The 9879-nt window shown below is 46.3% G+C and overlaps 1 pseudogene; it reads right to left on the bottom strand.

Moving 5' to 3' along the window:
* Positions 1 to 6026: 6026 nt before the first annotated feature.
* LOC113147588 lies at positions 6027 to 6121 on the bottom strand (annotated as a pseudogene).
* Positions 6122 to 9879: the final 3758 nt, after the last annotated feature.

The following is a 9879-nucleotide window of genomic DNA, read 5'->3' as shown; positions in this document are numbered from 1 at the left end:
TTGATTTCGTGGGGTTTCAAAAGTCCGTTTTGATCAGGGCCCACGATGTCACCCTGACAAGTGAAAGAGTCTATGCCAGCCTTTGACCGTCAAGCGGATGGTGGCATCCGCATATTACCTTTAAAGGGGCGGTGCAAAGAATTCATGGACAGACGTGCTGCGGAGTTTGATTCCTTAATCCGACGGGAGCAAGTGTTAGATCGTGCTTCTCGCTTCTGCGGTCTCATACAGTACCATCGGTGACGAGTGAGTATCATAATACGGCATCACCAATTGACACGCTTGGGAGTGTCGCGCCAACACTCACGCCCAACGACCAAGTGCTACAGGCAATTGTGTGAGCCGACCTAGAGCCATATACTTCATGCGAAACGACAGCAAAAGCTTTGAACTGATTTCGGGCTAGGGAAAGCTGAGGCTACTATCGGTTGCGAAGTGTGGATTAGTACCCCTAATGTTCCGAGTGTGTCCATCTGCTCTAAACTTGGGTCCTATTACTGCGAACCGATTTCGCTAGTCTAGCAGGTTTGCAAGGCTGCCGAAAGCGGTGCCGTACCTCCCTGAGACAGGCGCCACGATGTTTCCCGCATCGCCACGCATGAGAGCTCGATTAGGCGGTATTCAAATGACGTTCAAAAAGCCAGCGGTTCGTCGGCTCTACATTCGGGACACCACAGGGCAGGCATCAGCCACCTACGGAGTAGAATACAGTGTGACCAATAAGAGTAAGGGTGACTCCCTTCGGTATCTGCGCAAATGACGCGCCAAGCCAGAGGACCACGCCACCTGGAAACAGACCCAACCTTACAAAGTGCCGGCTTTCTTCCGCGCCTGGCAGCTCAACCAACTTAAAAGGCCCCGACAGGCAACAGCCGGCTCTGCCAGTTTCCCAGAGGCAAGGGTCATGGGAGGAGAGCAAGTAGCTGAATCATCGCAGCCGCTTGAGGGACCTACCAAAATTTCTTTTGGCGAGCAGGCTCTGTAGCATAAATTTACCTGGACGGCAGCTGGAGAGGCAAGCCCCAGGAATTCACAATGATCCCTGCGAGATACACGAAGGACGATGCCCTTGAAGAAAGCTTGCAGTTGACCCCGCTGACGGAACACGCGACGGTCACCAGGGGCGAAAGCTCCTTGCGAGACGAATGAAAGTGTAGTGCAGGACACTAAACTAGCAAGATTTTAGTAGAGAAATAAAGGCATAGACTAATACTGCCAAAACAAAGAGGCTTAAACAAATGAACGTCACCCCTTGGCAATAAGTGGGAGACATGGCCTCCGTGGGGCGTAAATAAGAGGCACAAAGTATCACGTCCAGGATCTAGTGGATGACTTCAAGGTCTAGAGCTCGAACATTAATTTTCTCGTCAACGGCACAAAGTGCTTAGCCGTTTAGTGCTTTCTGCATATCAATAACCTGCCTGCAGTAGTGTAAGTGTGCGCCCAACAGACGCCGAATAAAATGCACCGCCACCCGACCGCTCATTCAGAATGTAAGCGCACTTCCTCTCTAACATAGGGCCCGTCAACAATAGTATCCCCAAAACTTGAAATATGTTGTCTCTTGAGCTGCTAGTGGCGGGCAAGCAAGCAGGAGAAATTGTGTAGGACAATGCAATATTTTCAGAGTATAGCAGTGCCATGGTCAAGTCTCACGGCCATAGTCGATGAGATTGCCATTCAGCACCGCATGCAGTTTTTTTATCAGCTGTCTCATAGACGTTGCGTAAGCATCAGCTTAGCTGCTCTACGATCTGCATGTAGTGCGCTCACCACACTCATCAAATGCAGCTGTGGGTTGCACAAAACGTGCAATGCTTCTTTGTATGTAGAATGCGACCCGACACCGCTGCTTTCCTTTTAGAGACATGACCAGCTTGGCGATCACTGGCACTTCAGTCAGGAAGGAGCCTCATTAAACTGCGCATTGAGTAGGTGCCCGTAAACATGGATACACGTGGTGTCGCCTAGTACAATGCCTGTTGCATTGTTTGGAATTTGGTGAGTGTGTAAAGGTCTGAGCCGCAGATCTAGTAAAAACTGCAACATGCTCGACACCGAGCCAGATAGTCATGATTTAACAATCGGGGATCATCCAAAAAATGTCTAGGTACTAGCTCTCGGCGATGTGAAGGTGTACTTGCGTGGGAGGTGGACGTTTGGCGGCAGGAGGTGTTTGCAACAACTGTCCATATGAGCTTATGAGCTTTTCACCCTGCTGTACAGTTTGCCAGCTCGTTGAAAAGGACACATATCTGCACACAAGAGTGGCATGTAGCAAGTCTGCCTACCTCACGCACCGCGTTTGATGTACCCGATAGCTTCTTTTCCGTTCTGCCCTCGATTCGCATACTCGGTGGCTTAGTTTTTTCTATAAAACAACGTCTCTGCTGGCAGATGAACAAGCAGCCAGCGTTTCGTGGAGGGATTACTGTTACACATCCCAGGGCTGGGTTGGTAGGACATGCTAGTCGTAGGACAGCGTGAATTCAGTAACCATTACGAACAGCTATTTATGAGCTATTTGAGAGAGACTAAATTGGCAGCAGCTGCTCTACGGCTGGCATGGGGTATGTCTAGGAGATTCACCATACGCACTTAAGCACGAAACGGAAACTTCCAACGCGTCGTTGTATCGAGACCGCTCAGCAAGCTTGCGTTTTTGCGGCTTGGAGGCAGGCACTATTAGGTTGGTGTTCACTCCACTCCCGAAAGGGACAAATACCGACCACAGTGCTCACAGCGGACACACTGCCGATTGGGCATGCGGCCTTTAGTTACGACATAGCTCCAATTGTTATAGTAGACGTACTCGCTTGAAGAATTGAGATTTGACGAATGGATGACAGACCGGTACGCGCTTAGCGTAAGTTGGCTGCAGTCTGATAGACCAATAGAATTTGCAGTGTCAAGATCCATTCGCTGTCAGCGATTTGCCAGGCGAGCTCCGTAGAGGTGTTCAACAGCAATGGAGGGAGTGAAGGCTTGTGGAGTCAAAGAACAAATGCAAAGCCTGTGTCAGGTTGCTATTGAGAGTACGCATAGCTGTCGGCTGCTAAAGCATTTTGAAACGTGTCACAACCAATTAGTCGGCTATGATAGCGCGCTTCTATACCCAGAAGCTGTCTAGAAGAGACCAAAATGTTTCTTGATGCGCAGGCCAAGCGGTCGAGACCTCAAACGTTTTTTTCTGCCGACCAGAACTACTGACGATCAAAGTCGATATTCAGGTGCTGTTGAATCACGAGGTAGGCGACGCAATGTGTGAGACCCTTTTAACATGATGCCTTCTGCTTCAGGCTGCAACATTTCCATTTCACGGAACTCGGAGACCACGAAGTTTAGGCATTGGGCGTCGTTTAAAGATTTTCACTCGGTGAATTTAAAGAATTCTAGAGAGGTGCTTATGCAACTACTACCAACAGGCTGTGCTTCCCTCATACGTCAACTCTAAAGCTTTGCCCTGCACAAGAACATGCTATGCGTCGTTGTGTGGAGACTTCTCAGCAGGAAGTTTAGGTGCCTAGGCCTTATGGGCTTGCTGCAAACGCCTTACGGAAGAACACCATCAAAAGCAAACATTGTAGCCTTCCCAACATATATAGCTAACCTGCATCTAATCGAAAACCCATGCGAGTTCTCTTTCGGGGGTTGTGTATGGGTATCAGGCTGTCACGCAATTAATCGCATGGAATCATGCTCTAGAAGAGTAATTTTTAGTATTAGCGCCACACAAATCAAGCAACAGGCCGACACCAAGTACCTGCATGCATTGTGTGAACCAGGAATCAGGTGCTACGGAGAGCTGTGCAATCCTTGACAGCAAAGGTCCCCATTTTGTGTAACGGCAAGCCTCGACATCTTCAACCTTCTAGTAAGCATTCTTTCAAAAAGACAGGTTTTCTTGCTTCCCCTCGATGTTTGTATGAGTATGCAATCGACTATTGGCTTGCGTATTCAAATCCAGACACATTTCACTTCATGCCAAGAGAATTAATTAATCTGGTTGAAACAAGGGGCGAATATGTGGACAGTCTATTTTTGTCGGCGGCGACACACACACTCGGAGTGGCTCAATACGGAGATCTTCTGATTAGAAGAAAGAGGTCGCTTTTTGTATGGAATGTCCTGGTTTTATGGTACTGGAAGGTCCCACAATATGGCCTCAGCAGCACAATGCTCTAGCATATCCTAGTCACTTTGCAGCCAGGTAGGATACAGGGTTATTGAGTATTCCTAGCTCCGTTCACCTCATATATCATCTTAATATGTGCAACCCGTTGTGTACTATGTAAAACTGTGGAACCACAGCTCTCCTGGTAATTCCCACATTGGTATTTGGCGTAGGCACAAGATTTTTGATATCCCTGAATTCAAAGTGCTTCGTGGCTACTCTATTTGGAGGTGGTTGCTTGCATATATATGCGTGGTATGACCTGTTGCTCTGATGCAGTTAAGGACTGTTGAAAAATGGCAAGGAAATTCTTTCGACACGCATGCGTACAGTATATGGTGCCGAGAGCGAACCGCAGTAAAACAATGTAAACATCAGTCAGTAAGAAAGCATCTGATGTGATTCGTATCTAAGTAAAAAATGTCCGAGTCATATATCCTCGCAATCGTCATACAAGGAAAATAATCTTAATTGCTCGTTCGACGATAATTGCTTGAAGTCAATATGTTGCAGTTTGCGAAGATACTGGCACCAAGCGTCGATAAGAGCTCGCGCCTGTTTCTTTTTGCAGCTGCACCTAATGAGGTCTCTTGACAGGGGCACCTGCGTGCAGGGCGGTAGCCGATGATGGGACAATGGCATCACTGAATTGCTGAAGAACGAATACTCAAACAATTTGGCTGCACTTGTTGTTCACAGAAAGGTCAAAGCACATGCAGTAGAATGCGCATGCTTGTGAAATCTGAATTTATCTACTTTGTGATGTATATCTTCACAATATGAGAAAGAATTTTCCTTCAAAATGGCTCTTTGGAGTGCAGCGTGGCTCGTTTACAGGTTAGTTACTTTAAATGATCGAAGGTGTTAACCTAGCTTCACATAAATATTCTGACAGATCCGTGACGCTTGGAGGCGGTCGATTGAGCAGCAAAGAGGTTGTGCACGGAGGTTCAGAGATATGGCAGGTGTATCAGGGTATGCTGTGCCAGGGAATGCTTCTGTCTGTTTTGCTGTCGGTACAGTTCTCGGTATGTGGATTTCTGCAGATCAAAAACTTGCATACCTTACCCTAAACAGCATACAAAAAAACTATTATTAGTGCACAATTCAAATTATGGAAGATGGAGGACGAGCGCGTTTCAATGAAGGCAGCCGATGCATGGTGATTGTTCTCACTGCTGACTTCTGGGACTCCTCTACATGGGTGTCATGCTTTGGTCAAGCCGCCTAGTGTGAGCTGTGTGACTCTAAATTTGTCCTATGCATTTACCTACATTCCACAGTGATGCACAGTCCCTGTCACACACGCGATGCTCTGATGCACACATGAGTCAACTCCCTGCATTTTTAGAATGTGTTAAGGCTTTACTTAACTTTCCTAACCTACAGGTTCTGCAGGCGTTGCTACAAGTAGCCGAAAACGGCTTTTGAAAGGCTTAAAGCGGTGCCATGGTTGGCTGGTAGGCACTGCATGATGTGCTGTACGCCTTGCCTCTTACATATTTGGTGTGTCGTCCCTACTAGACCTTCCTATTCTGCCATCTAAGCATTAATGCCTGAATATCTACATGAATGACATGAGACATTTACCTGCTCAAGCCACTGTAAGTTGGATTAGAGACTAAGTATGTCCCAGACTAAAGTACTACTACAATGTGTGTGTGTGTACGTGTGTGTGTGTGTGTGTGTGTGTGTGTGTGTGTGTGTGTGTGTGTGTTTAAGTGCATACTGTTTCAATTGTAGCCCTTCCTCGAAATTTTTGGTGGTGTTTTCAAGGGAGTAGGTTTTGGGGCAAGATGTGTCGGCCACTAGGATTGACCTATGAAATTAATTACCTTGGAATGCCTCATTCAGAAGTGTGCTTTTGTTGTATCATCCTTGGGCAGGGGCCATGCTAGTCGTCTTTGTATCGTTCCAGCTTTATCGGATGTCACTCCCAAAGGAGGCCACCCTGTGACCCCACACTTGTTGTTGCTGGGCAAAGAAACACTCCCCCCATCACTAGTTGGTTGAAAATAAGTGAAGTGCCTAAAGTTTGGAAAGAGCATGCACGGATCCCGCATTCATTCAATTTAACTAGTAAAATGTGGGCTTTAAAAGCATTACCATTCCCTGCGACGGCCTAGGTTCGACTACAGACACTAATGCTTAGTCTGAGCCTGGTGGTTTCTCTTCTGGGTGCCTTGGGTGTATTAGCACTCGTAAAGGACTGTCATTTTCAAGTAAGGCACCTACGGAAACACCCAAAGAGTACTAGGTTTTGTTCATAAAGGTATCTTTATGTAACCCTATTTGCGGTTATGCTTACCTTCCGGCTCTACCGCAAAGTTTCAACTGCGCATGCACCCCTTCCGTAGCCTGTTGTTTAGAATCGTCAATAATCAGGAGGTTGCGTCTGGAGAAACTTCTCCACAAGGTCTTAGAGCTAGTTGGGCTTCTGCAGAATGATCGGTATTTGATGCCGGGGTCACGGCAAGTTCAAATGTTATTGTCGACATAGGCACTCGCATATTTTTCCCTTCTGTCTGGTCTTGCGTTGCCGCCAGCTCTATAGCTCGCGCATATCACATAATGAAGTAAACTAGCGTTTATCCTCTGGTGTTAATCCATGCCACGTCCCTTCCTGATGTTTATCGTCTGTTTTGTACTGGTCGGGTACAACCGATAGCGCATTCTGCCTTGCCCGTAGTTATATTACACATACAGGGTCATTTCACATGTGTTTTGGCTCCGCATACCAAGGAGTAGCAGCCACAATGAGTGCAAAGAGCAGGACGTGTACGCAAGCGTTTGGCTGTGGATAAGCCTCGTCGCCCCATCGCGAGAACAGCAATTCTTAATGTTTTCTTGTGTTCGACGCCGTCCATTTTTTGATTTAGTGGCTGTGTTCGTCAAATGAGTGATGGAATTCAACGAAGTATCTGATGCCACTTCCTTTAATAATCTAACCTTAAGATATAAGTAGATGCTTATTAGTAAGGTATACAACGTTATCCATAGACGGTATGCAACGCAATTTTCTCCACTACTCTCTTCGTCTAGTGTGGCAACTAGTATGGATGTGCCTCGTAGTCATTCTTAAGGCATAAGAAGGGAGAACCGGGCTCTGCTGTTACTGTAAATGTGTAAAGCATGGTTTACACCTAAGGGTTTTGTCGCTGTGTGTGCTTGGCAGCTGCGTGGGGCAGCTGTCTCATAGGTTGACAGCTAGGCGGGGTTGAGCCCTCATTGTTCTCCAGAATCAGAGAGCACGAAGGCTAATGTCTCGTGCAGGCTAGGGGGTAAAGCATATCGATTCGTTCAGCGGCAGGTTTTGTGATTACATTGATAGGTGTGGTGGAAAGAGGGTGAAGGCTGTGCTACAAGAAACGTGGCTATTGGTTAACGTAGGAACTCGCTGGATGAATGGGAGGACGAACAATGATATAAAGATATGACGGACTCTTATATTTCGTCGATTTTTGCGGCTAAACCCATGTTCTTAGCGTGTATGTATGGTTTTTGTAACTAGTGCAATGAGTAGCTAGCTGATTCCGCCTGCTTCGCCCAGTTGAACTGCGACACCCTTGCTAAAGAGAGAAATGGGGATGGCCTCGAGTAACGTGCCAAGCTACATCAGATATTCTGATATCTCAGTTTCGATAAACAATGAGGTCGTGATACACTTGCATAAATCAAATGGTCTGATTTAAGAATTTGGGGGGAAGGAAAGCGTGGAATGTAGAGCACAGCGCCTGCAGTTATTGGTGACCTTCCTGCTGAAATGTCTGTTGATTAGCGCCAAAGATAAAATGTGCTTTAAAACAGTCGTGCGGTTACCCATGATATTTTCTGCGTCCTTGCTGTTGATATCCGAAATTTTTATTTATGCTACGGTCACTACCAATTTAACTTGCGAATGAGTGAGCTTCCCCCAAGACGTTTGCGAGCTAGCATTGTCGTGATATCAAAAGTTTCTTTGAGCGTACGCCAAGGAAATGCATTAAACAACTCATTTTACCGTGGTTTAAATCTATGTGCAGTATGTAAGATTTGCCTTGGCAGAGATTTTCTGAGACAGAGTGTTGGCTAGTAGGGGCAGTGTGGGTTTTTCGTGAAGGGCTGAAAAGAAAGCCGACCATTATCACCTCTATATTCCCTATGTGCAGTATTGGTGCCTGGTCGATAAAGCAAGAATCGTCATCCCCTTTGATGCGGGACTATGTCCGCCTACTGCAGGTCACAATGTAATATACAGTCGCATCGAAGCCTTAAACTGTGAAATTGTATGAAAATGGGCTGCTTTCCTCGGCGGGTTGGTAAAATATAAGGGAGTAACCTTTTGGTACAGCTCTTGCATAACAACTTATGAGCTAATATCTCAAAGCATATACAAATCAGCTTCTGTTGAGTCATTGATAAGCTGACTGCTGTCCCCCCGATTTTCCGTACGGCTAGCTGTACTGCGAATGACTGTTAATGCTTGAAGCTCGTGGTTTGTGGTTTGAGCACCACGAATGCTCTTTTCTACTGTGCCGGCGTGCTCAGGTTCGAGTGGCATGGAGAAGCAAAGAAACAAATCAAAACGTTTTGTTCTTTGAAGATTCTAATGGTCTGCATCCTTCGCAAGAAAATCGCAGACACGTGACTTTGTGCGTTTTGGAAAAGAAGGCAATTGGATGCTAGAAGCGGAAGTATAGGCATGTCCCCACTCTTTGTTACTAGTGTGATGATTGGGGATATAGCCGGTGGCGATAGTGCAGGTCTGCACGAATGGCGTAGATTAGCTTGAGAAATTAGTGAACAGAAGTTTGAGAACTAAATGAGAAAAGGCAGAACTTACTTGAACGCGTGAGTTGGATATTTCGTATTGAAAACAGGAAAGTATCAAGCGCTCCAGGGCCCTTGTGCGAAAATTAGTGGGTACAGCAAACTGATTCAAGCCATATTAGTTGTACTGCAGGGAGGAAAGAAGTCTATTGGTCTGTATGAATAGTATTCTTTGTGCACTAAGATGGTGGCTGACGTACCGTGAAAGGACTAGAACGCTAAAGCTACAAACATGCAAGCCCCGGACACAATTTTTGTGATGCAGGACTATGTGAGCAAAGAGTGGAGGAGTAACTGCTAGGGTGAAGCCTGCTGATGTTGGCAGATATAAGTATGCAACGCAAAAGATGCGAAGTCATGCATCAGCATCAATCCGAAGTCATCAGAGGCCAGGAACACCCCATGGTGCATAAACGTGAGAATACTGAAGATATGGAAAAAGGCCTTTATTTGGACCAGCCGAAAACAATAATATGACAACTCTGAAGAGGCCAAGAAAAATAACCGCGTTCCCTGAAACCACCCATAGAGCTCACGATTACTGCTGACATTATAACAAAACAGTGGATGCGCTTTGGTGTGCAGATCTCGCCTTTGCCTGCAACTGATGTAGAACGATGCACAAAACCGTTATGTTCAATGCACAAGTAATTACGCTGCGATATACAAGGCTAACAATCGCTTTAGGGTTTAGGGTTTAGGGTTTAGGGTTTAGGGTTTAGGGTTTAGGGTTTAGGGTTTAGGGTTTAGGGTTTAGGGTTTAGGGTTTAGGGTTTAGGGTTTAGGGATTAGGGTTTAGGGTTGAGGGTTTAGGGTTTAGGGTTTAAGGCTTAGGGTTTAGGGTTTATGGTTTAGGGTTTATGTCTTCATGTTGTACGACTTTGCTGTTATCCGGG

Source organism: Cyclospora cayetanensis, unplaced genomic scaffold (assembly GCF_002999335.1).
Source record: "Cyclospora cayetanensis isolate NF1_C8 unplaced genomic scaffold, CcayRef3 CcayRef3_contig_289, whole genome shotgun sequence".
In the NCBI taxonomy this organism is placed as follows: domain Eukaryota; phylum Apicomplexa; class Conoidasida; order Eucoccidiorida; family Eimeriidae; genus Cyclospora; species Cyclospora cayetanensis.
The sequence above is the reverse complement of the archived record's forward strand: the minus strand, read 5'-3'. Positions and strand labels throughout refer to the sequence as shown.